Source organism: Arvicanthis niloticus, chromosome 5 (genome assembly GCF_011762505.2).
Source record: "Arvicanthis niloticus isolate mArvNil1 chromosome 5, mArvNil1.pat.X, whole genome shotgun sequence".
Taxonomy (NCBI): domain Eukaryota; kingdom Metazoa; phylum Chordata; class Mammalia; order Rodentia; family Muridae; genus Arvicanthis; species Arvicanthis niloticus.
Genome location: NC_047662.1, coordinates 4,976,454 through 5,004,129, shown reverse-complemented (window position 1 = coordinate 5,004,129; position 27,676 = coordinate 4,976,454). Strand labels below are relative to the sequence as shown.

Here is a 27,676-nt window from a genome sequence, read left to right as displayed (position 1 = left end):
CATGGCCTGATTTGACATGTTCCTCATCTTCTCTCTGTAAGGAAGTCTGGGTCCACTGGCCTGAGGCCAGCTAGGTTCTTCCATCTGGACCCAGGGTCACAGGGAAGTTTGCCCAGATGGATGTTCATATCCTACACTGGTCTCTGATCTCCCAGTACTCAGAGACTCAAGGGACATCCATCCTTAGCTGACTGCTGTTCAGACCAACTCCAACCCAATTCTAAGGCCTTTCCTTGTTTGTTAGTAGTGTAGGCGTATACACCAGTGCTGTGTGCCTGCCCTGATTCTTCTTCATGGCAGCTGCTCACACCACCCCACAGGCTTTGTCCCATCCTGCTCTGGAACCTTCCCCATGTGGACCAAGGCCCTGCCCCTGTGCTGCATAGCTGACCTGCTGACTCTTCATTCTTGCCTCCTTGCCCTCTGCCTGATCCGAGCTCTCCGTCACTGGTGTCCAGGAGGGTGTGTGTTCTGCTGTGGGCCAAGCGGGAGTGAGCAGCTTGAAGCACACTCCCGGAGCCCCACGGGCGCTTTTGCATCTCGCTCCATGCTATGAGCAAGTTGGAACTTCCATATTGTCAGGGCCCCACTTAGTTTTTAATCCGATTTAACCATAAACTATCGCTAACCTAATGCTAACTTAACCCCAACTTATCCTAACTTAACCGGAATCCAATCTAACCTTAACCTAACCCTAACTAAACCATAAGCTAACTTTACTCTAACATCATGTAACCTTAACCATAAACAAACATTAACCTAATCCTACCCTAACCTTAGTTAACCTTAGCCCAACCTAACTAAACTTTAACTTAATCCTAACCCAACCTATCTAACAATACCTAACCATAACCTACCCTACCCTAACCTACCCTTAACCTAATCCTCCTCCAATCCTATCTAACCTTAACCTACCCTAACTTTAACTATAACCTAACCTAACTTAGCCTAGCTTAACCCCACCCTGACTCAGCCTCTCTAACCTTCTCTAATTCTCTCAGACTGACGCAGATACTCATTAGTCTGTGCCTTTTCCTGCCACCGGCCCCAGCCTCTCCTCCGTCCCCGTAGGCTCAGGACCTTGCCTATATCCAGGATCTATGTCCCTGTCTCTCCCCTAGGCTCCTAAGACACAGGTCTTTGTTGCTTATTGCCCTCTCGGGCTGGCCCAGAACCAGAGAGGCAGGAAGTAGCAACTAGAACTCTGACCCAGACAATATCCTCACAGGCCTCATGGAGTCTGTAGATCTCCCAGGCTGCAGCAGAACCCACTGAGCTACCGAGTCAAAGGCCGAGTTACCAGACTCCTGGATACCCCAGAGTTCTGAGCACAGAGTAGGTCCTCAAAGTGGCTTATGATCTTGGGTCCCAGGCAGAGATCATTTTGGCTGGGGGAGCCCACACTCCAGAGAAAGGACACACTGGCGGACAGGCTGACATTTAAAAATGGTAACTCTCTTAATAAGGAGATTTTAAATATTTAGTAAACCCATGCAAGAGGCCAATTCAGACAGGAATGATAGTTTTAATCTTACAGGAACACCAGAGGATTCCCTCTAAGACAGCCCCCGCCACAGCCTGCCCTGCACTCACATACACACTGGTGGTTTCTTTGGGAGGCCTGAGAGAGTGGGCTCACCGGGCTCCTGACTGATCACCAAGTCCTAGCCTGCCATTTCCTGGTCTGTGCATAGGCAGAGGTGTGGGAGGAGACCTGGTCAGCTGGTACCTACCAGCAATTGTTAGGAGGCAGAGATGACTGGGAAGGGGATGCAGAGACCCGAGGGACCACTCCAGAAACCCTACTCTCCCTGCTTCCTGACGTCCATATCCATACAATTCATCCAGGAAGGCTCTGCCCTCCACCCTGGCTCTATCTCAGGCCAATGCAAGCATCTCTTGGCTCATCTGGGTCTTCCCCACGCAATGCTAAAAGCAAACTTGGTACCCAGTGTCCTAATAGATCCTGATGCCATCCAGGAACTCCGCAGATGTCACTGTGCTGAGATGGTCCAGGTACCATCTCCGGAAGTTGCTGAGGACAGGGCTGCTCAGTCCTGGGGGATGTTGGCCCTGCCCACCCTCCTCTAGCATGTCCATCAGATGCTCGGTGCACTCAGCTCCCTTGGCACAGTATCTACTAAGTCGGAAGTGCTTGCTAAGGTTTTCCTGTTCTAAGTCCTACACTAAGACTGACGCTGTGAGGGGCAGCTTCACTGCCTAGTGGGTCCTGTGTGTGCCTGGGTGGGGGTTCAGAGACCTCTGCGGTCATTCTGCAGGGTCTCAGAGGGGTTGGGAAGCAGGGCATCGAGCCAGGAATGATAATCCTGTCAGCACCTATAAGGCTCAGATGTCAGGTCAAGTATCCCAGAGGGGGACACAGTGGGAAAGACTTTGTGGATACCAATGACAGAAGAGATATCCTTGCAGCAGGTCCAGAAAGTCAGTAGAGAATTTGGCCCTTTGGAAGTCTGGGGTGATGACACCTCCCCACTACCTTTTATAATTAGCATCTGTCCTCCACACCCAAACACCAGCCCTACTTGGGAGGGGACTACACTTATCCTTTGTAAATCCATAAACACCAGCTCAATACCATTATATGCCAGAGCTCAATAAATACCAGCAGTCTGGATAAAATGTGTTTCAGCATATTTAATATTAACAGCCCTTCCGCTCTGAAAGGGCATCCCTAACACCCCTATGTCACTAGATGCCCTGAGCTGTGGTTAGTGGGCTAGCGGATTAGCAGGTTAGTGGGTTAGCATGTTAATGGGTGAGTGGGTGAGGGTTACGTTAGGTTGGGACTGAGGACCTTGGCAGGTCACATTGAATGGACAGGGAGGTCAGGATTGGAACCAGGGCTCACCTGACCACAAAACCCCTGTCCTCAAACTAAGATTTTTGGAAACACCGAGTGTGTGTGTGTGTGTGTGTGTGTGTGTGTGTGTGTATCTCCAAGTAGACCCACCCATACCCCTCCAGGCTGTCTCTGAGTGCACACAGCCAGGACATTGGTATGCAACCTGTGCTCTCCTGGCACAGGCTGCTCCTTCACTTTGCATAGTTCCTTATTAAAGCAGGATACTTTAATCTTCGTCTAATTTTGTCTTTAGGGAAGCTCTGGCCCCAGGCTGCCGACTGCTAAAGCCCTCAGAAAGCAGGCGCCTGCTTACGATTCATGCCGCGACGTCCATCTGCCAACATGCCCGTCTTCTGTGCTTGCCATCTCTTATTTATAATCCCGCTCAGATTAATGAATGACGGTAGTTCTCATCACAGGAAATTTGATTAATCAATTTAAGTGCTTAATCACCACAGCCTCTTTGAGAGCCGAGCACGAGGGGTCTCACTTTGATGTAGATGAAATTTCAGAAAGAGGGAGGAAAGAATTAAAGCAGTCAGCAGGTCTCCATGGCAATACGGGGGATAAGGGCATCCCCGGGAAGTCTCGTGGGTCCCCAGAAGATCAAGGTGGGAGTTCCTTGAAAACAACTGACAGATGACTCGGGCAGGGAGCCAGAGTTAACCTACCCTGGGCCCCGGCTGCTCATTTTAGTTTTCCCTGAAGCTGAACTAGGTGTGTCCAACCTGTGGCCCATGAGCTCCAGGACCCTAGGACAGCTATAAGTGTGGCCCAGCACAAAATTGTAAAGTTACTTAAAACATGATGTCGTTTGCATTAAAAATAATCTGGACTGTATGATTCTCCAGGGGGAACTTCATAGAAGACGATGTTTCATCTCAATGTCAGAAGGTAGAAACGCAGGAATGGGTGGGTAGTACAGGGAGAGCCCACCCTGGTGGGAGAGCTTGGGAAAGTGGCGTGGTTGAGCCGGCACAGAATCCAAGCAGGCTGAGATCCAGAGTTCACTGTCAACAGCTAATGAGCAGGACCCGTGGAGCACAGAGCTGCTCTCATCCAGATGCCCCTCTGGCAGTTAGTGCTTCCCCACCTTCTGGCCTTGGCTCCGGGAACCATCCCCACCTGCCTGCCACCTCTCCCTTTTAGCCAGCATGAAGTCTGCAGCTGTAGAAGCTTAGCTTAGCTCAGTACCCTCTCCCAGAAAAGCATCCCCCAGTCTCTGCTAGCTCAAGCTATAGTCCATTCTGCATCACTGGGTACCATAACGCGGCCCTCTGGGTGGGCTCACTTCTCTCAATTCTTTTGGGGACAAATACAAAGAAGGACCCCTGAGGGCTTGCTGGCCCAACAGTCCAGCTGAATCTGTGAGCTCCAGCTTCAGGGAGAGAGTGTGTCTCAGACAGTTAGCAGAGAAGCAACCGAGGAAGACACCCAACAGTCTCTGGCCTCCACATGCATGTGCACACATACATACGCGCACACACACGTGTACACACACATACAAAGACACGTGGCCTGAGTCAGGATTGAAGGCCCATGCCAGCACGTTCTGCATACCCTAGGCTGAAGCCGCTTTGCTTACCAGCCAGGAAGGCTGAAGGACGGTGCACGAAGCCCCAGTCAGCAAACATTCGCTGAGCACCTACTGTGTGTAAGCTGTGGTTCTCAACTATTTTAATTGCAATTAGCTGCATGCCGTGACTAATCACCATAACTACCGCTGAGAGAGGGAGAATAGAGAAGGGACATTCTTGGTTCTCAAGCTATGCTGAGAAGGGACAAGAGGAGAGCAGGCTGGCTGAGCCTGCAAGAATGTGGAAGTATATTTCAGCTCCCAGGGTTCTGGGACCCAGGGGCCACACTTGCCACACTTGTGAAGGCAAACACTAGCTCCCTCTGACAGGTAAAAAAGGAGAGTGCATCTCATGCTGTCTGTGACAGCTGCTGTACACAGAGAGGCTAATTTTGGAAACAGATTATTAAAACATATATCTGCTCTGAAGGGCATGATCAATCAAAGGCTGGAGGTGCAGGCTCACCCTGTGCTCTAGGTCTCCCTGGCAGCAAACAGCTCCTCCCAGCTACAGAAGAGTCTGCTAGGCCTAGTCCCTGCTTCAGGCAAGATGGAGAAGAAGCTGGGGGCCCTGCTTGCAGTTTGGAGGCTGCTAGGTGAGCCTCTGGCCCGTGAACTAAACATCTCTCCTTTGCCAGGCCTGGGGTGGCCTTGATGTGAGGGTCCTGAGGCCAACTGTCACCTGTGCCTTGGAAACTGTGCGTGGTGCCTGCACTGGGGTGGGGGTTAATGCATGAACAGGTGTGGAAGCCCAACAGGTGTGTGCTCCAGGCCACTGACGTTCCTGGGGCTACTACTTCCTCCCTCTCAGATGACCTGGGCTTTCAAGGTGGGCTTGGGAAATTCTAGAGACAATTCCATGAAAGTCCCTCAGAGCTTGCTGCTCCCCACTCTGTCTATGAAAGAGGAAACCAGAACATAGGAGAAGCCCCACACTCAGACAAGTGTGCTATGCTGCATAAGGGCCTTGGAAACCCAGTCCTGGTCCTCAGGAGCCTGGGCCCTCTCTTCCCCCATCTCACCCACCTCAGAATCAGGGTCCTTGCACCCTGGAGATAAAAAGCAGTCCTGAATCTAGGACAAGGGAGCCGTGCTCTGTGTGCATAAAACAGTGGTTCTCAATCTTCCTAACCCCGCCACACTTTAACACAGTTCCTCGAGTTACTATGACCCCCAGCCATAAAACTATCTCGTTGCTTCTTCATAACTGTAATTTTGCTACAGTTATGAATCATAATGCAAATATCTGACATGCAACCCTATGAAATGGTTGTCCAACTCCCAAGAGGGCTGCGTCCCAAGAGGGTTGCGACCCACAGGCTGAGAACCACTGGTGTAGCGCGCTCTCTACTGGGCTTCTGCCTATATCACCTCTCCTGGATACTTCAGGAGCTGCTTGCTTCAAAAGTCTGTTCTCTGCCCACCTAGGCAAGCCTGCCACTGTGCTTTATGGCTGAGAAGGAGATCTGCCTATAGCACAGGTGTGTCCTGTCCCTTTCCAGCTAACAACAAGCTTGGCATGCAGGTCAGAATCCACCCACTTCTGTGCCTGGTTCCCGTGGTTTCACTTTTATTTGCAGCCTCGATCACCTCCCTCCCTCCACCCACCCACCCACCCCTAGAAGGCAGGACCCTCAGTTCCCCCACCACACTGAGAACCCTACCTTGCTCCCTGTCTGACAGAAGCCCAGTCATTTGAGCTGTCCCAGGATGCAATTTGAAGGCGGGGATTTTGTTTAAATAGAAACAGCAGCCACCTGGATGTCGTGAGGCCTGCAAGATGCCGCAGAGCTGGTTGGAACTTGAGTTCCAGGGACTTGTTCCATGTACCTTACAGCCAGGAGGCTGGGGAGAGAGCTCCAAACCCTAGCTTAGTGGGAGCCCGCTGTGATCACCCACTTCTCCCACCTAAGACTCTTGGGGCTCTGCATCTGCTGCCTGCCGTCTGCAAGCAGAGATAAGCCCTAGAGGCCTGCCTGATTCAGTTGCCTCAATCTGGGAGTCTGGGAGTCTGGGAGTCTGGGAGTCTGGGAGTCTGGGAGTCTGGGAGTCTGGGAGTCTGGGAGTCTGGGAGTCTGGGAGTCTGGGAGTCTGGGAGTCTGGGAATTCTTCCAGGTGGGCCCTGGGCTGGAGGATCTAAAGCACTGTGTGGAAGCTGAGGCTTCCAGGGTCTTGAAGAGACTATAGAGTCAGACTGCTTCCCTGCCTGCAGTATCTCCTCACCCTGCTGCCACACTATGTGCATGAAGATACCTGGCAGCTAAGGGGCATTTCTGCACTCAACACTTCTGCCACAGGGTGACCAGAGCTGAGCCTACTGGATCAGTAAGAGGCTTCCCTTCCTCCCCTGTGGGAAGCTAGGTTACTGTTGGGCTGAAGGCTTGGTGGGCATGTGGAGTGCCCCATTGCTAGCTCCCGTCCTCTGATGCCTCCCACCATCCAGGAAGAAGGTTCCAGATCTGGAAGCCATGGGGCGGAGGTGGGACCCAGCCCTAGGATGGTTCTAGCAGAGGCTCTTATCATCAACCACAGTCGTTGGCAGATCTCAGTCTCCCTACTTCCACCGGACTGAGCCTGTGACAGTGTGACCATGAACAGCCAAGGTGTCAGGATGGGGTAGGGTGGCCTGTGCTTGCTGATCCGCCTCCCCTGCGATGACTCCCTTCATCAATCTAGGATCATTCAGGGAGAGTCTCAGTGGAGAACCATCTACATTTGGTTGGCCTGAGGTTATATCTGTGGGGGGTTTTCTTGATTCTCTTGAGGTGAGAAGACTTCCATAGTAGGTGGCAACATGTCTAGGCCACAGGATCCTGAATGACTAAACGAGGAACAAGGGGGGACTCTCTCAGCTGCCTGCTGCCAGCTCTGAGCTCTGCAACAGGCAAGCTGCTGGGTTTGTACCCCACCCGCATCCCAGAATGCAGGAGCTCCCAACAGACAGAAAATATTCCCCTATCATAAATGAGATGGGGGATCTTGTCAATTAGATTTCATCCAGCTGAGGCTAGCTTGGTCTTCTGCTTCATGCCATGCCCTTTGCAGCAAGAAAACATTGGTAAAAGCATTGATCATGAACTTCCCAGGCTTACAAAACCATCTGTTCTTCATCCATACCCCCATCTGAGGAATTCCATGCCAGCCACACAAACAGCTGGAGACACACGTCCACTCTGATTCAGGTTAGAGTAAGCAGTGCTTGGCAAGATCCTAGACACAGAGGGAGGTCGGGGGCTCCTGGGGAAGTTAATGAGTGGATAGATTAATGAATGACCAGGCTGTCCTATTGTGAGAATGACACAGTATCTGTCCCTGGCTAAGAGACACGTGAGAATGTCTCTCTTTGCCTGTCACCTCCACATACCTCCTGCAGTCTGTGCTGATACCTAGGGAAACAGCCTAGCTCTGGATATACACAGAATATATCTTATCCAACCACAGGACAAGGGAGAGGGAGGGGCTTGGACCTCCAGAGGAAGGCACAGGAGAATCTTGGGGTACAGTAACAGGAGATGTAGTCCTGCTGACAGACTTGGCATTTGTGGGCGCTTGAATGTGTGTCTCCATAGTCAGGATCATTTGGGTGTTAGAGTCTCCAGTTGGTGCCCTATGGAAGATTTAGGAGGTGTGGCCTAGTTGGAGGAGGTGCATCCCTGGAGGTGGGCTTTGAGTGTTGAAAGACTTAACCGTTCCCAGTATACCCTCTCTTCTTTGGTTCAAGATGTGGGCCTTTGGCTTCTGTTCCTGGCATCCAGTCCCTGTTGCCTGAAGCCTCCCTCTGGCATCCGTGGGTTCTAACTCTTGAACAGTAAGCCCAAATAAACTCATCTTTTATGAGTTGCCTTGGTCATAGTGGATTTTTTTTTCTCACAGCAATAGAAAAGTAATGGAGACAGAATTGCTTCTTCCATATTGAGAGGGGATGATCTCGTGACCCTGATTTTGGGTTGAGATCAGGGCTGATAGCTGTCACTGGGTCAGCAAGCCTCCTTCCTCTGCATATCTTGATGTTGACACTGGGCCCCTCAGAACATTTCTGTCACAAGGATTCTTCCTGTCAAGTTCTACCCACTTCCCTCTCTCTCAACCCCCTCTGGTCACCAATCTGTTCTCCACGTCCATAATGTTGCCATTTTAGCAATAGTATTTAAATGGAATCCCACAGTATACAGTCTTTGGGACTGACTGGCTTTCTCCACTCAGTGATATTCTCAGGGGATCCAGCCCAGCAGTGGTATGTGTCTGAGTTTCTCGTGTCCTTGAGTTACCATGGGCTCCTCTGTGCCATTGGCTTTGCCAAGCCTGGAGCCTTCCCTAGGAGAAAGAACCATCAAGGCTTCTACATCTGGAAACCACTGGGCACGTCAGGGGTGAAGGGTGCAGGTGCATGGGCGGGAGTGGACAGGAGTGGACATTTGTCCTAAGGGCAAATGGCTCCCAGAAGCTCCATCTGAAGAGTCCACATTCAACACTAAGGAAAGGAAAAAATGGGAATGACGCTCAGGTGGGAGATGGGCAAGCCCTTACCCATCTTCCTTCCTGGCCTGTTGGGGTAGCCACATGCCTCATACTGGCTCATTCCTTGGGGAGTTCCTTCTGAGGAGACCCTAGGGGAAGTACACAGACACCTGAGGTCTATGAGATCTGTACTGAGGGCTTAGTGTGCCTTGGGCAGTGAGATCCTTGATTATCGTGTCTCCAGTGCTCAGAGAGAGCTACAGTCTTCCTTCTAAGGAGCTGATCTCTGCAGGGCTGAGGGCCCATGGGGCCAGGAGACCCTCTGGGGCTGACTTGGCACAAAGCCCTAACCCAGGTGCAGAGACTTTATTCAAAGAGATGTAGACTGTGGCTGCTCCCACCCTTGCTGCTACCTATCTCCCCAGTGGGAGCTCAGCCTGGGCATTTCTACAGAGAGTGAAATAAACAAGGCTGTAAATAATCCTCTCCCTGTGAGGCTGAGAGACAGAAGGGCCCTGGATAGAGATAGCGGAAGATGCAGGGCCACAAGGGGGCCAGCAAATTTTGTTCCACTCAGTGGAACGGAGACAGCTGAGAAGCAGATACCAGACAGGAAAGAGCAGCTGAGTCTCTAGGGCCTCACTCTGCGGGGGGGGGGGGGTGTGTGTGTGTGTGAACCCCAAACCTGCCTCCCTCATAGGCTGGCAAGAATGGGGGTAGAATACTGCCATGGCCCCTCCCCTGCCTTGCCCCACTGTGGGCCATGCCAGAGGCCTTTTTATCTATAGTTAGACCCAAATTCTCACAGCAAGCAGCTACCGCCCATCAGTCCTCTGTAGTATAGAGAGCAGTCTCTGCTGATTCTCTGACCACTATGGACACACCCACAAATTGGGTTCCTCGAGGACTTGTAAGCAGATGAGTTCAAACTGAGACTCCATGCATTCTGGCTATGACCTTGGGGAAGTCATATGCCTTCTCTGGACCAGTTTTTTGTTTGCAGAGTAGAGATGCCCCATCAGCTCAGAAAGCAGAGTGAAGGTTAGGAGACAAAAAAAGCAGCCACTCTTGGCATGAGTCATTTGCACAACACAGTAGTTCCCATCCTGTGGCCCCCAGTGTGCTCTGCAGGGCTCCACCTCCTTAGGTTGGTCTTGGGAAGTCATATATATGCCTCTCATGTCTAGGTCTTGTTCTCCAGATCTGAAGGCAGCTTCCTGAGTGCCAGGCTCGCTGTTGTGTGGTTCAAAGCTCTGCTTGCCCTGGTGCCATCATTAGCACACTTTCTAAGCACATGGTCACGCTGGGCACTGTCATTCATCCCACAATGAGAGGGAGGTGGGCAGCCACAATCATGACCTTCCAGGGTCTCAGAGTCTGATGGCATCAGTAGCACCAGGACTATATACCTGGACCCTGAGCTTATAGTGCAGGGATCTTGGAGCAGGGCAGTGGGTAGCTAGTGTGTCCCTGGTAGCTAGGCTTACAGAATCAGGTCTCAAAGAGCTAAGGGGGAAGAATAGTCTAAAAGCAGGGCATGCTGGGTATGGCATACAGGGCATAGAGGTGCCCAGCAAGGGCTTGAGAGCAGGAATCTCAGGAATATGGAGATGCATATAGACTAGGGTGTACTTGAGGAGGCGGAGGGTACCAGCCGCTGAATGGCCCGTACAAAGTGTCCATCAAAGAGAACCATCTGGAACATCTCCCTCCATCTATCAAGGGGGAATGTCAAAGTGGACCTGATTGCTTTCTCGGTGGTCTACATATAGGGCAGAGATTCGGACCCACTATGCGCTTAGGGCCAGAGGCTCAGTGGGAGCTGTTCTCTAGTGGTACACTGTATATGGATCCTCTGGGGTAGGGTTGTCTGTGACAGTCACTTGGACAAGCCCTCTCTCTTCTAGCTATCAGGACCAAGCCTCCTGTTCAGGCTCCTCTGGTACTCAGCTGGTAATGGGATCCAAAGGCAACACCTCAGAGTGCTCAGAAATGGCCCTGGAAAAGGGGGCTCTGGGATGCTAGAGTGGCTCACTCTCACCAGGCTGGGAAGGCACCTCTGAGTCTGCAGAAAGCTGCTCTCCCCAAGTTCCCATAAAGTGTCCTGCGTCTCCACTAACTCATTGATCCACATGTTTTCCCAAGCCTGAAGATTTCTTAACTGTCATCACAAGGTTAGAAGAATTGTGAGTTAGGAAACAATGCAGCGTATTAAAGTCAGGCTGAAATATTGCCACAATACAGAGAAATATTTTATATTTATTCTCTTTTAGAAATTGTTATAAAGGGAATATAATGAGAGTGTTGCAAACGAGGAGAATATTTTCTTCTAACCTGACAATAAAAATATGTCAACCGCACGCATGAAGGCCTAACAGGGAGCAGCCGATAGCTCTAGAGGCGCGGGGAGTTAGGGAAGATTTCACTTGGTGTCTCAGACAGCTCACAGAGCAGAAATGGTGGTGTCTAAAACAGGATTTCTTATGACAGAAGCCACAGAGAGGGGAGGGGAGCCTCTGAGTCTGAAGAAATCCTGGAACTGGTCAGAGATCAGAGAGACTAGCAAATACATCCATCACCACCATACCTGTCAGATCCCATGATTCCCTTCATCTTCCTCCTCCACCATCACCACTATCCCATGATTCCCCTCATCCTCCATCACCACTATCCCATGATTCCCCTCATCCTCCATCACCACTATCCCATGATTCTCCTCATCCTCCTCCATCATCACCACTATCCCATGATTCCTTTCATTCTCTTCCATCATCACCACTATCCCATGATTCCTCTCATCCTCCATCACCACTATCCCATGATTCCTCTCATCTTCCTCCACCATCACCACTATCCCATGATTCCCCTCATCCTCCATCATCACCACCATCCCATGATTCCCCTCATCCTCTTCCATCATCACTACTATCCCATGATTCCCCTCATCCTCCATCATCACCACTATCCCATGATTCCTCTCATCTTCCATCACCACTATCCCATGATTCCCCTCATCCTCCATCATCACCACTATCCCATGATTCCTCTCATCCTCCATCATCACCACTATCCCATGATTCCTCTCATCCTCCATCACCACTATCCCATGATTCCCCTCATCTTCCATCACCACTATCCCATGATTCCCCTCACCCTCCACCATTATCACCATTATCTTACCATCATTCCAAGCATCAACACCATCAGAATTCCCCACATTCTGCTGGTCATAACTATTATCCCCCATGATCATGGCTATCTCAAATCATTTCTATCACCACCATTGTCACGGCCCCACTGTGCTGGTTAATTTTTAACACAAAGTAGAACCATCCAGGAAGAGGAAACCTCCCATAATCACCTCTTCATCAGCACCAGCCTCATCACCACAATCACCACCCAGCTCTATTCCTCCCCATATCATTTCCGACACTCACTATTATCCAACATCATCATTATCTCTGTCACCATCACCACCATCCAGGATCACTGCACCACCATAATAGCTACCATCTGTATCATGACCGCTATTATCATACCATGCTCGTGACTATCAGTCACCACCATCTTCATCCTCCCCTCCACCACCATACCCATCACCAGCACACTGTCACCACCATTATCAGACTCTCACCATCAGCACCATTTTTACCATCACCCAGTCCAGCATCATCACTATCACCATAACAACCATCATACATCACCATCAATATCACACCACCATGACCATCACAACCGTCACTGTCTCCTTCATTTCTCTACTGCCCTGACATCATTTCCCTCTATCACTACTATCTACACCATGCATATCAAACCTCCAGCATGATCATTATCTGATTATTATCACTGTCATCTCTACCACTGTTTCACGATTAGCATCGATGTCCCCATGATCATCCACAGCAGTCTCAGTTATTGAATTGCCACCACTTTAGCTGTCATTCCATTGCCAGGATCTCCGCCACTGTTATTCCTTTACCATCAACATCCCCAACACCACCATCATGACCCTGTGACTACTCTTCTGTGTACCTGGTATAATATTCAGGCAGCTCACGAAAGCACACACATGTCTGAGGGATGGAGCTTGGCTGGGATGCCAGGTTACTCTGTCAGCACAGAGGCTGAGACACAGCTTGAAAGCACCTGGTAAGTCTCAGAGTGGTGACGAGCCTTCTTCTTAGACAGTGTTACGTGCATTACATGACATATGCTGTCACTGATTACAGGCTACGAGGAATTCCACTTACTACGTACTGGATAGACTCAACAATTTGTACAGGCCCGGGGGGCTAGCCAAGGAATATAACACGTGAAGACAATCCTGCTTCAAGACCAGACGCAAGTCACCTGGTGCTTAACATGGGACAAGATGCCATGAAATCTCTTAGGTTTGGCATGAAGTGAGAATGGGGGACTTTAGGGAAAAGGGGGTATATTCCCATGGAGGATAGGGCAGGGAAGCTGAGGAGGGCAGAGAGTTGGGGGTGGCTTCAGACTAGGGCTTCCAGGAAGTAAGACTTATCTGTGGAGAGTCAGGCGTATGACCTACAAGACGAGGTGCTTGGATCTGACTATGAGCCTTGGGGCTCCTTAAGGCAATTAGGTCAGTTACGTAGACCAAAGTCACAGGAGCCATATGATTATTGATTTGGTGGCCAGTTGCCAAAGTCCAGAAGGCAACAGGGTGTACCTTAAGCACATCTTGTCCCTCTTTCTGAGCCCACACTCAAAGGTTCTGTTAGAAAGATCTAACGATTACTCATGGAGAACTTCCACCAAGTTGCTCTGTGGCGATGTGGAATGCCACGGGAGCCAATCAGTACCAAGACCCCACCTCTCAAGGCCTGAGAGACAGCACGCCCAGAAGAGCTGTCCAGAGTACCTGACCTGACCCCTGCTGGGACTGTGCTTCCCAAAACTGTGTGACGCACAGCTCCCCAGAGCCTGCCGGGAGCCAATGGCTCTCTGGTGCTACATTACCTCTCTGTACACATGCTGGAACCACACCTGCAGGCACTACACTTGCTGGGACCATAGCTGCTGGGACTACTCCTGCTGGGGCCACACCTGCTGGGACCACACTTGCTGGGGCCACACCTGCAGGAACCACATCTGCTGAGATCACACCTGTAGGGACCACACAATTTGGGACCACACCTGCAGGGACCACACCTAAGGGACCACACTTGCTGAGGCCACACCTACAGGGACCACACTTGCTGGGACCACACCTCCCAGGACTATACCTGCTGGGACCACACTTGCTAGGGCCACACCTACAGGGACCACACCTGCTTGGACCACACCTGCAGGCACAGTGCTTTCTACAGATGTGAGTCACATTACCTCTGTCCATCTGTGTTGGGTCTTTCCCTAATCCCAAGCATGGGGGTGATCTCAAAAGGAAAGAAAGAACAGCAGGAGGATTAAAGAAACCTCTGGAAGCTAGAACTCACTGTACTTCCAGCTGATGCTGGTGGACTTGCTGTGATGTCCAGGGCCCAGTGCTCATCTGTCTCTCCCAGGGCATCAGCTGGGATTACGATGTGCTCTAAACTCAGCAATGTGTACAGAGGGCAGGAGTGCTCCCAGGGGGGAAGGCGTCCTTAAATTGACATTCAACTTTCCATCACTAAAAATACGTCTGAAGCCAAGCCACTCAGGATTATAAGAGACCAGAGATTGAAAATTAAACACAAATACACCCAGTTTTGGGGAAACCTGACCTTCAGAATTCCTGTCAACAAATTTTGGAAGAGAATACTATTTATACAGCTTAAATCATTGTGTAGTCCTGTGTGAAATCATCATGTCCTGAGATTTAGACTCTGTAGTCCTTCTCAGAGCTGGGCTGTGTTGGCAAGAATTGCCATCAGAGAGTGTTTGCAAAACTCTCTGAATGTATTGCTGTAGAAATTCCAAGTTTGGGCTACGCACAATCAACTTATAAATATTACATTCATGTTCCCCGGACCTGAACAGTTGAGCATTAATCTCTCAAGATTAGTGGCTAAGTGTGCAGGAATCCACCACACACAAATAAGAAACCCACTTCCCTGACACGTGTGGGTCACTTAGAAAGCAGCCAAAAAGGTCTGCATCATCTTAGTATTAATTTTTTATCAGGGCAGCCCGAGCTCATGTTCAGGCTTATGACAAACAGCTCTTCCAGGCTCTCGGGCATCCTGTCTCCCACCGGTCGGAGCTCTCACTTGTCCTTGAGGATGGGAAACCACCTCTTCCGGTCTGCACGTTGCTGCTGTTGCTTGGATTCCAGAAGATTCCACCCAGGTTTAAGTGGGAGTGACAACCTCAGGATGCTGAGTGTGGAAAACATGATTCTCAGCGTCCCTGCTGAGCACAAAAGGCCTTACCGGTGCCCTGATAAATTACTAAAACACGGGCCAGAATTAAGGACCAAATTCCATCTCGCCCTGCCTCCCAGGAGGCTGGCGCTTCGGTCCTTTGTACTTGGATTTCGCAATTCTACAAAAGCCCCTATTTATAGGCCACACCCAAGCTAATATGCTCAAACTAAGTGCAAAACCCATCCCACGCTGAGCCCCCACTCAGACCTCGGGTTCCCCTCCCCAGACGGAAGTCCCGCGGCCTCTTTGCTGAGTTACCACCAGCCCTCCGTTCCAAAAGCCGTGAGCCAGGCTGGTTAATTATGGATTCTCCAAACCTCCAAGCATTCACTAAAGTTAATCTTTTAAATGATCTTCATGTAAATCAGGCCCTGTTCAGCCCCATCCAGGGCCCTCTGCCTTATCTAACAAATAGTATCAATCAAATCAATGCAGTTATTTAGCCGGTAATGGGCTCCGAGCTAGAAACCCCAGGTCGGCAGTTTTGGGTGGTGATTGCTCTTGTTCGTCTTATGTCTGCAGCCCGGACAGGAGCCAGTGCTGTCCCCAGCCCACCTGCCTGTGCTGGCCTTGGCCCAGCCAGGAAGGGCATGCACAGAGCCTCCATGGGGAGACAGCATGCTATCCTTCCCCAGCTCACACAAGTTGTTAGCATTCTGTCTAAACTCCAACCCCACAGTTACCTGGCTACAGCTAAGTATGCTCCCTCCCACAGTTACCTGGCAACAGCCAGGTAGGCCTGGCCCACTATAAAAGGGGCTGCTAGCCTCTCCTCTCTCTCTTGCTCTTTTAATCCCTCTGTCCCCTCATCTGCCCTTTCCCCCTTCCCTTCTCTCTCTCTCTCTCTCTCTCTCTCTCTCTCTCTCTCTCTCTCTCTCTCTCTCTCTCCCTCTCTCTGCCTCTCTCTGCCTCTCTCTGCCTCTACTATCCTCCTAGCTCCCCTCCCCATGCCCTGAATAAACTATTCTATACTATAGCATGGCTGGTCCCTCAGGGAGATGCCTCAGCATCTTGAGGCCTCTGAAGTCTTCCTTCTCAGTCCCTGGCATTGAGGTGGCCCTCTGTGTCTGCAGGCATGGCAATGAATGATGGCATAGAGTAGCTGTTGTGGTTGGCTCTGTCACTATTCCAGACTGGACAGATAAGAGGGAACCTGAAGTCCCGCCGTGTCATCTCTTCTGAGAGTGAGGCCTGAGTCTGAAGGACACAGGAGACCTCAGTCAGTGTGGGCCTCTTGCCCTTATTTAGGAAGTGGGAGGCTGGTGTGATGTCTGCTGTATGAAGGGAACAGGGCCCGCCTTGGTCACACATGGGAGATAAGGGGTGGATATGGTCTTGCTGTGACCTCTGCTTCTCTGTTCCTCTGGCAGCAAGAGTTTTGCCTCCACTCTAAGAGTTGGGATTATAGACATTACAACAAGGCCTACCACCTGCTGGAGATCAAACCTGGCCTTTAACAGTAGAGGCTAAGCAAACATTCCGCCAACTGAGCTGCAGCTCCAGTCCCAGGAACCTGGATCTTCAGTCATCTGGTCTACCTTCTCCCAACAGCCTCCTTCATGCCAGTTCCCCATCACCACCATGCTGTCACCAAGGCTGATGCTGAGGACCCTGCTTCTGCCAGGATTCACAGAGGGAGACAGACCAAGGCCAGAAGGCTTGTCAGTGCTGACCCCTAGCAGCTGAGCCATACCTCTGGGGTGGACGCCTGTAGCGTTTGCTTGCCTGCTAGACTTTCTTCTGAGAGCAGGCATCTCAAACCACTCCCCCACCCCAGCCCAGGCAGATACATACGTGGTGAAGCCAGCCCATGGTTAAACCCTGGGTGGGGTCCATGGGCCCCTGAGACTCCCCAGGCATGAATATAGTGAGGATGATTTTGTGTTTTCCCCTGGGTCAGCAAGCAGTGCTGTAAACTGCAGGGGACAGATCCTATTGCCTGAGCCACTCTGGAGATGATTTTGGAGCTGATGGTCTCTAACTCTCTAACTCCCTAGGACAGTACAGCTCTTTCTCCTTGCCCCCACTTCCCAGTGGGAAGACTGTCTTCTAAGAGGACATTTCTGCAGGGCTTAGATCGTCACGCTGCTGGGTGCATATTCCAGAGACAAGCCAGTGCAGGCTGAGGACAGCTTTCTTCTAAGTAAGTACTGCACTTGGCCGCGGACCCATCTCACATCATCAAACTGCAATGTGATACTTTTATGGGCCCTGCTTACCAGGCTTCCGAAATCAGCTCCTACTTTTCAGGAGCCTGTGCTGGGCCTCAGTGTAAGGTAGAGGAAAATTTAACCCATGAGAGAGTGACACCAAAGCCAGGGCTGTTCTCCCCTCCTATAGGCTGCATTGGTTCTGCTTTTTAAGAGTGAGTCTTATGTAGCCCAGGCTAGCCTCCAACTCCCAACGTAGCCAAAATGTATCCATAGGGCCAGAGGGCTGAGACGGTGAGGAGATCCCCACACTATGAGGCTATACCTGCCCCCTCTACTCTTACCCGCCGCTTGCCAGGGGAGAAACTGCTGAGGGTTAAAGGAAGACCCTTCACGCTGTGCAAAATGATGTTTGCAAGAACTGGCAGAGACCAAGGAAGATCAAAGCCATTCAATTTGCAGTGCAGCGATGAGGCGGAGGCAGAGGCTTTTAATTCAGTTTCTTTTTAAAAGGTATCTATGAATGTTTACATGATAAATGCTTTCAAAATGCGTCTTGTTGATACAAGAGAGAAGAGTTGCCTGTGTGCAGATGCCTGTGTCTGAGAAGCAGCTTCCCAGGGGAGCCAGAAAGGTACCAGTGGATGGTGACTACAGTCCAGAGCCCAAGGACCACACGGCTGAAAAGCATGAGAATGTATGCCTATCAGGTTTCCTTCTACCAAGAGCCTATTGTGCAACCCCTCCCCCCCAGCATGCAAGAGCCCACTGTACACTCCACGAGCATGAAGGAGCCTGTTGCACACCCCCTGTGCATGTAAGATCCTACTGCACACTGTACACTCCCTGAGCATGCAAGACCCTAATGCACACCCCTGAGCGTACAAGACACTACTGCACACTCCCTGAGCACTCAAGACCCTAATGTACACCCCCTGAGCATGCAAGATCCTGCTGCAATCTCCTGAACACACAAGACCCTACTGCATACCCCCTGAACACACAAGACCCTACTGCATAGCCCCCGAACATGCAAGGTTCTGCTTCACTCACTGTAAGCATGCAAGACCCTACTGTACAACTCCTGAACATTCAAGATCCTACAGCGCAGTCCTTGAGCTGCAAAACTGTCCTGTACACCCCCTGAGCATGCAGAGAGATCCTTTGTTGAAAGTTGTCACCTGGTATTGTACAGTTAAGCAGCCCATTGACGCTCCTGCAGCCTTAAGGAGGAGGTACCACTGGGCAATTCTTGAAGAATGAATAGTTCACTTGATTAATAGAGACTCTAAGCGCACTCTCAAAGTGTCTGCCCTTTTATCCTAGTGTCTGCTGATAGTTTGTCCATGCTTGGCCCAGGGGGTGGCACTATTAGAAGGTATGGCCCTGTTGGAGTAGGTGTGTCACTGTGGGTATGGGCTTTAAGACCCTTATCCTAGCTTTCTGGAAGCCAGTATTCTGCTAGGAGCCTTCAGATGAAGATGTAGAACTCTCAGCTCCTCCTGCACCATGCCTGCCTGGATGCTGCCATGCTCCTGCCTTGATGATAATAAATTGAACTTCTGAACCTGTAATCCAGCCCCAATTAAATGTGGTCCTTGTAAGAGTTGCCTTGGTCATGGTGTCTGTTCCCAGCAGTGAAACTCTGACTAAGACACTACTTTAGATCATTTTCCTCCAGTAGACACACTAATGAATGAATGAATGAATGAATGCAGAGCACACACAGAATCTCAGAATCATCAGAAAGCTGTTTCTATGATGTCTTTCTCTAAGTTAACTCATAGTTAACTCACATTGGCCCTAGGAGATGGACAAAAGAAGTAGTAGCACATTTTGCTGATAAGGAAACTGAGGCAGAGTCAGTATTTTGGTGACTGGAAGATTCATATTCATTGACAAAAGCTACTGTGGGTAAAGCTGCCCAGGTGGCCCCATCTCATTGAAGGGGGACAGCATGAAGAACCTGAGGTAGATTTCCTGGTGGGATCGTTTTTTTATAATCCCTGAGGTTTTCAACCCCTGAAAAACACATTTCCTCAAATACGAGTTCTGAGGAGTATAGCAGAGCAGAGTGCGGGACACGGTTGTGGCCTCAGACATGAATATATCCAGAGTCCACACAGGGTCCTGTGTCCACACAGCCAGCTTCTGAGGGCCAAAGGAAGTCTGCCCTCGGGTGGGTGGTTTGTGGGCACAGGTGACAGTGGGCGGGGCCAGGCTCCCTTCTATTTCACAGCAACCAGTCAGTCCTCACAGTGGCCAACAGGGGGCGCTGAAGGTACAACTGAACTAGTTTTACTTTCCAGATTGGGAAACTGAGGCTTTCAGCATATCCAGTCAATGTTGGGAAGCGCTATGGCTACAGGGAGCCCATGCTCTGGCGAGCAGAAAGCAGAGGAGCCTGGAGTTAGATGGGTAGCGTTAAAAGCCTGGTCCAGGTGGTTGGAGTTGCCTGGCCTGGATCTTACCCTGTCTGACCACATTCCTTCTTTACCCGAAAGAGCAGGATACTACTAACCATATACATTTTATTTCTATGATCTCTGTGTGTACGTATGTGTGTACTCACGCCCACGTGCATGTGTGCGACAGGGCCCTGTGACTTCTAGGCTGTGAGGGCAGGGACAGGGTGGCTGGGACCACCTACAGGAGTCCTAGGATCTCAGACTTGCTTTCCTTGGGTCACATCGAAAAGCTGTCTGGATTTCATAGCAATCGCTCAACCCTTCACCCTTCGGTCATCTTTATGCAGTCTGACAACAGACCACGAATCTCCTCGAACTGGCCCCTCCTTACAAAGTCCACAGGCTGTCTGCTGTTAAGGGTAGCTTCTGTCCTCTCTATCATCACAGAAGAGAGAAGTGTCCTCTTCCAGTGGGCATTGTGCTTGTCATTTAATTAATTAAACTTCATTCTAGTTCTTTAGAGACCAGACATTTTCCTGTAGTCAGAGGGCTGTTTCCATGGATGGACGATGCTAGCCATTCCCAGTGGCAGTGTCCTGAGACAGGCAGAGGGCTCCAGTGGGCCTTCTGAATAATGGCATTGGGTATCAGGTTGGGACACACCCAGGCACTCAAGGAGTTCCTGTGTCCTTATGCTGGTGCACAGAGCATGGGGAAGCTTTGAAATGACTAAAACAAACCGCCCCAGCCACCGCCCTGCCCCCTTCCAGATGCAGCTGGATGATTCTTTTAGCAAAGAAGGTGGGGGTCTATTCTGAGTCAGCTGCTGTCTCCTTATCCTGAGGAACAGAGCAGACAGCTGCCTGGGAACCAGGCTGACAGTGATGAGCGTAGCGTGCACCATGGAATCTATGTGGCTCTACAAAAGAGATACTAAAAGGTGTGCATACGCCTGTGAGCACACGCATCTGCTCTGCATGCCAGAGACGCACACATCTTCCAGGGATCTTGGGAAAATGTCCTTCACATGTAGTATGTGGCACCACGGGCAGAGCCTGTCAGGTCCCCACAGCCTGGGGTCTCAGGTGGCACCTGCATTTTGATGGCCTGAGGGCCTTGCAGCCTCCTGGGCCATGTGTGCACAGCAGCCATGTTGGATACAGACACATTGCTGTGTGGTCCATGCTCAAGGACTCTCCAGTCAGGAGATCTACACCATGAGCTGCGATGGACATGCCCTGCAGTCCACAGTCACTGGCCATGAATATTCATCAGGGTCTTCTTGAAGATGTTGCTGAATCAGGAATTGTGAGCCAGATAGTTTACCCATAATGCCATGCAGCAGGCTCCGAGGACCACTCTGAGCCTTAAGAAGACTCCCGACCACAGTCGGGGTTCTGACCATCTAAATATTTGAGCCACGTTATTGCAGCAGTCATGGCACTTGCTCAGCCACAGGGAGGTCACTTGCCTCAGGTTTCCTCAGGGTCGCTTTCCCTGAATGTGGCTCTCCCTGCCCCTGTGATCTATTTTCTGGCAGGCTGCCTTGGAGCAAGCAACTCCCAACTTCCCGCTCTTGGTTCTGTCTTTAGGTAGCTCCCAGGGTGACCGTTCATCTAGGGCACACACCTTTAGGCACGTGTTTACGGATGCTTCCAGAGAGATTTAACTGAGGAAGAAGGGCCCACGCTGAATGTGGGGGGCAGCACCCTACAGACAGGACCCCAGAAAGATAAGAAGGAAGCACAGCATTCCTCTCCCATCTTCCAGTGGGCATGACCAGCTGCCTAGCTCCTGGCACCCTGCCTTCCCTGTGCAATGGATGATACTTTCTAAAACAGGAGCTAAATAACCCCTCTGTCCCTAAGTCACTTAAATAACCCCTCTGTCCCTAAGTCACTTAAATAACCCCTCTGTCCCTAAGTCACTTAAATAACCCTTCTGTCCTTAAGTCACTTTTGCCAGGTGTTTTGTTAACATCTAGCTTACTTTAACCCAACTGCCACGTGACCTGAATGCTTTTCAAGGAGGAGAGACTATGAGGTCAAGCTCCCCTGGTCTTTGAACCACTAAGCTTCCAGTTGCCATCCCTTGAAAGCAATTTGTCTCAAAGCAGTAGTCAATAGATCTGGGGCAGTGTGTCTGTCTGCTCCATGGCTTACCTGCCCTGTGCTCCTCAGACAGGGCCAGGCCTTGGCTCTCAGGCCAAAAGAGAAGGCTCATAAGCTCTAAATGCATTCAACAATTTATCTGACAGGAAAAGAACTTAGAGGCCACACCGCTGGTGTGTTCTCAAGGAACTCTAGAGTGGGGAGTTTGTTGTTTCCATATGTATATGGAAATTATATATATATATATATATATAATATATGAAATGTATGAAATATATATATGTATATATATATATTTCATAAAAGCTAAGGGGGTGATGGTGGGATGGCTTAGTGGGTAATTATGCTTGCCAATAAAGGCTGACAACCTGAATTTGATCCCTGGGAAACCACAAGGGATCCTAGGCAGAAAAGAGAGCCAACTTCTCCAAGTTATCCTCTGAACTCCACATGCACATCACGGCATGCACACATGTACATACATACATACATACATACATACATACTTTAAAAGACAAAAAGCTAAGCATTAGGTGTCAAAACTTCTATGTCTTGGACAAAACGCTTAGTCTCTGTAAGAACTTGTTTGTGAAGCCCATTTCTCTTTAGGGACCATTATTTCCCTGTACTATGGGGCAGAGAGACAGCAGCGTGCTGACACACATGCCCAGGACTGTGCCTGGGTAGGTCCTACATAGATGACAACTGTCAACTGTGTCATAGGAAGTCCTACAAGTCTGTGAGGGCAAACTTCAGCAGGTATAGCCCACAGCTCGTTTCCCTTGAGGGGCAGACAGACAGGGACATACATTCCCAGAGGTGAGTCCCCCACCAGGTCATGGGGCTTAGGGGTGGGGTTTTAATGGCCTGGAGGGGGGAGGTCAGAGGCCTTTCCCATGAGAAAGAAAAGCCATGTCAAGAGGGTGGGCAGGTATCTTCAGATCCCCTGGGCTACAAGTGGCTGTTGTCCCCATGGATGCTTGGCCAGCAGGCTTTCCAGTTTCCCCCATCTAAGGTCACTCTCAGAGTATGACCCAGCCCGTGACCCACCTAGCTCTAGATGTAGCCTCTGCAAGGCTACCTTTATCATGACCTTGGGCAGAAGGCACAGGAATGTAGAGAGGCCCCTGAGTGCTGAGTGTGGAGCCTGAGAGCTTCCAACATGAGGGTGGCCAGGGCTACTCTAGTCCTAGGCTGTCAATGTAGTGGGAAGAAGATACAGGTAGCTCTGGGTCCATCTAACAGTCAGCCAGTAAAACCTGAAGCCCCGATCTATCTCCAGCATCACATACACACAGAGAAAGGGGACCTGGAAAAGGAACAGGAGAGAAAGATACTCTTCTCATCCTTAGTGACTTTCTGAACCCAGGGAACTTAGGTTCCAGGGGAAGCAAGAGGCAGGTCCGTAGGTCAGGGTCTTCCCAACCTGTTTCTTAAGATGGCCCCAGGGCCCCCAGGCTCCAGTAGCTGCCACAAGTTGGCGTTCCAATGGCGTCTCTATCCTTTTACAACAGCTAAGAGGCAACACATCACCTTCCTTGACAACCCTTCAGCTGACAGGTGCCTCAAGCAACCAGACAGGGGTGTGTCACTGAAATCCTGTGCATGGAGCAAGGAACAATGTCACCAGAGTCCAGTCCAGAAGGGTCTGCCCAGCCAGTGTGTCTTTAGCTAGCCAAACAGAGTTCAGTGACCACATGGTGACTATCTCACAATGGGTCAATTACCTACTCTGCTGGGTTGGGTGCTTGACTGAAGTGTCGCCCAAGCCCAGAGGACAGCTGGCTGGGGACAAAGATGCAGGATTGACAAGGCCTTGGTTCTTGCTCTTTCTGTCAGGGAAACATGTCCAGTAACAGTGTCTACACAGATATCTCTGAAGTGGAGCTAGCAGATACTCAAGTGAGGCATGTGGAGAGTCCTAAACAACTGTTTGTGATGTGTGTATGTGTAGTGTCTGTGTGCAGAGTGTGAATATGCATAGTGTGAATGGGGGTGTAATATGTGTGTGTGGTGTGGGTTCTTCGTGTGTGTTTGTGTTGTCTGTGTGTACAATATGTATCTGTATGTATGGTATGTGCATGTAATATGTATATATGCATATATGTGGTATTTGTTCATGTATGTGACATGTATGTGTATATACATGGTGTGTATATGTGTAGTATTTCTGTGTGGCACATATGTGTGTAGTGTGTATCTGTATAGTAGTGTATATGTATGTGTACACATGTGTGTGGTGTGTATGTCCATAGTATGTGTATAATATGTGTGAGTGCATGATGTGTATATGTATTGTACTTGTGTGTGGTGTATATGGTATATATGTGTATTGTGCATGTGTGTCATGTGTGTGGTGTGTATGTGCACAGTGTGTGCATATGTGTGGTGTGTATGTACATAGTGCAGAGAAGCCAGCCTTCAGCATACAGGTGTGGTGTGTATGAAGTATGTATGTGCGTGGTGTACATGTGATGTGTGTATGTGCATGCACACACACACAAGTGTGTGTGTATGTGTGTGTTGGCCATGAGCACTTTACCGTGAGGGACAAAACAAAGGCTGGGCTAGTGTGAGGACGTTCCCCAGGAGCACACTATAAAGAAGTCTTTCAAAACTGTCCTCATCCTGGCTGCACCTCTGGGCTGGATACTCGCCCTCCCTCTGCGTTAGCTTCTGTTTCCCTCCCAAATCTCAGAACTGTTCAGTTTCCCTGAAGTTGTGGGGACGGGAACTAACACAGCTCTCTTTCCTGTCACTGTCTGGATTTGGGAACCTTGGTGCTCATGTTAGGAGTGCTGGAGCCATGGTCACCAGGCTTCCACACTCCTTGCCGCTGCCTGAGGACTTGGTGGGGTCCTTCTCATCCCCCAGCCTCCAACAACCAAGAGACTCAAGGAGGTTTACATCTCTTGCAAAGCAGGCATTGAGCCCACAGGGTTGCGAAACCCCAGCATTGCCAGTAGTGGGCGCCCGCGTTCCTATAGTCTAACCTCTTCCTGTGCTCTACCAGCCTGTCTGGAACCCGAGCCGGAAGTTCAAAGGGCCCAACTCACCACTCACCGTCAGCAGCAAAAGCTTCCAGGGTCCCTCTCCTCCCACCACGCAGCTCTGTACAGAACAGCAGCCCTGCCTGGCCCTCAACTGCTGGGACGAGCTGCCCCAGCCAGCAGCATTCCTCCCTCAATTGAGCCAAGCTGGTGCTGCCTACCGGGCGCTGAGCTAGCCTTGAGCGGTGTGTTCACAGGAACCTAGCACTCACCCACAAGGGTCGCTTGGTGCCACCCTCATTTACAGGTTAGCACATGGAGGGAGCTCAGGCAGAAAAATACTGACATCCAAGGCCAATGAAGGGTCACCCGAATAGGATACCCTGTCACATCAGAAAAAGCTATCTCAGTAGCAGTCGGTGTGGAAGCAGTACCTCCCAGAGACCTGCAGGGGGCAGGAGAGAGGCTCCAGCCGAGAAGCCAGTCTTCAGCCCAGAATAACCCCGCACAAACACAACGACCTGAGGTATACGGCTCAACGCGACACATTTTCCTGATATTTTCATTCCAGCTCAACTGTAAAAGTAATGGATAATCTACTGTTACACCTAAAAAGACCTTTATTTTACGCTGATCATTAACTGGAGGCTTCACGGTGCAGATTGGTTCTATTAGAGACTTGAAATTGCTTATATCAATTTCCTTGTTCTGCAAAGACTTTCTCAAAGCGCGTTATAAGTAGTTTTACCATTGCCCCAAAGGAAAGGGCTCAGCTGGGCTTCTTGCCGGGGACCCTCAGCAAAGCTCTGGAAAAAACATTGAATGCTGAAGAGGGTCTCCCGAGAAGCTGGCAGCTGAGAGGTCCCCGCCTAATGGACAACAGAGAGAATGCAGCCTGCTGCTGGAGCTTCTGTCTTCAGCTTTGTGCTGATGGAAGCAGAAAGACTAGACTCCAGAGATGTCTACAGAGAGGGAAGTTTGTGCTGGGGGGTGCTCACTATATTTCTGGGGATACCAGATGGTCAGCACAGCAAAGGGACACCTAAAGCCAGTGCCTAAGTACATGTTGAATTCTGTAAGAAGGGTATGGGGGGTGAGCTCTCAGAGGTAGTAAAAAGGACCAGATTTGCATAGGGATGGGGCATTTCAGGCGTGGGGTGGAGAGTGGCCAGTGTGGGTACCACACTGAGAATGGTGAGATGGCTCAGTGGGTAAAAGCACTTGCCATTCGAACATGAGGTCCTGAGTTCAAATCCCCAATACCCATATGACGTAAGTGTAATTCCAGCACCCCTAGAGGTGGACACAGGGGACTTCCTGGAAATTTGTGTATTAGCTACCCTGATGTACACAGCAGCAAATGACAAAAGAGAGACTTGCCTCTCCAAGGTAGAAAGCAAGGACTGACCACCAAGGTTGTCCTCTGACCCACAAACCCACACTGTGGTATGTGCACACTTGCACACATGAACACACAAAAGATTAAAACAATTAGAAGTATGGAGCAACAGCCATGCACAAGTGACGAGAGACTAAGCCAAGGTCACAGCGACAGGCAGCTAAACAACGGTTATGTAAGGACAAGGGAAAATGACAGGTGAGCTGTACCAAACAGAAACCGGCAAGTGCATTTGCCCTCTGCCTCAGCGAGCCTGTTTCTGGAATGCATCCCGTGTCTGAACTTGTGCAAGCAGAAAGTGATGTATGCACGGACACACTCCACATATAGTATTTCTCACAGAAAAAAAAAACAACAGCAGTGAATTATAGCCATGTGAGTTTGGAAAAAGTAAAATCAGAGGAGGTAGCAAAAAAGTTCCCTACGACAGTGGCAGACACTCTCTGGAGTAGCTCATTAAATCCAAAAAATATGACACGGCGGCTCTGAACAAATGGATGGGATGTGAGCAGAGGCTCCAGTGCACCGCCATGTGCATCAGTACAGAGAAACACCGGCCGTGGTAAGAAAGCCAGTGTGAGCACTCGCTCAGTGGACACCTCTTTCATTTTAGTACCATTTTGATTTTAAACCACACGAACACATTAACATAGGAGGATGGCCATTCAGAAGTGCCTGTGCGTACCACTCTGGAATGCATGACGTGGTGTCAATTCATGGCAAAAGGGACTGTGCGGCTGTGTTGGAGTTGGGGTCCTGAGTCAGATGGGACACTGCAGTGGCTGGCATTTCCAGAAGTGGAGCCCCTTCTCAGGCAGTGGTCAGAAGGGCATGCGGTGTAGAAGGAAGGTCAGAGAATGCCTTTCTCTGTGGGTTTGAACATGGGCGGTTGTGTGCAAAGAGATGCCCCAAAGCCAGAGCCTGGAAGAAATGGGGTCTCTCCTGGAGCCTCCTGCAGGAGTCTGTGGGGATGATCTGTGATTGTTAGGAGACAAAGCTCTGGGCATGTCTGTGTGGGGATAGGGGTGGGACTGGGTTAATTGAAATGAGAAGATGCTTCCTCAATGTGGGCAGTGCTATCTCCCCTGGGCTGGGGTCCCAGATTACACAAGGGAGAAGACTCCTGTTCCAGACTCTGGGTGGAATGTCCCCTAAGCCTCCGTGCCTAGCGAACTGTGCCTTCAGGCTCCAAGCCACACAGCAAACCTCCCCGGTTTGCAGTTGTGTTTGACTTCAGATGTTCAGAACTAAGACGGTAAATTCAATGTTACTTCTAGCTACTAAATTATTGTTACAAGAGCCACAGGTAACAAATGAGTTCTTTAAAAAGAAACAAAGTCAGGAAAGCAT

The 27,676-nt window shown here is 50.3% G+C and overlaps 1 protein-coding gene across 12 annotated transcripts in view; it reads right to left on the bottom strand.

Annotated features, from left to right (window-relative positions):
* The window catches only part of Camta1 (calmodulin binding transcription activator 1), an 837,099-nt gene that overhangs the window by 261,072 nt on the left and 548,351 nt on the right, over positions 1 to 27,676 (bottom strand). The gene's annotated exons all lie outside the window — the stretch shown is intronic.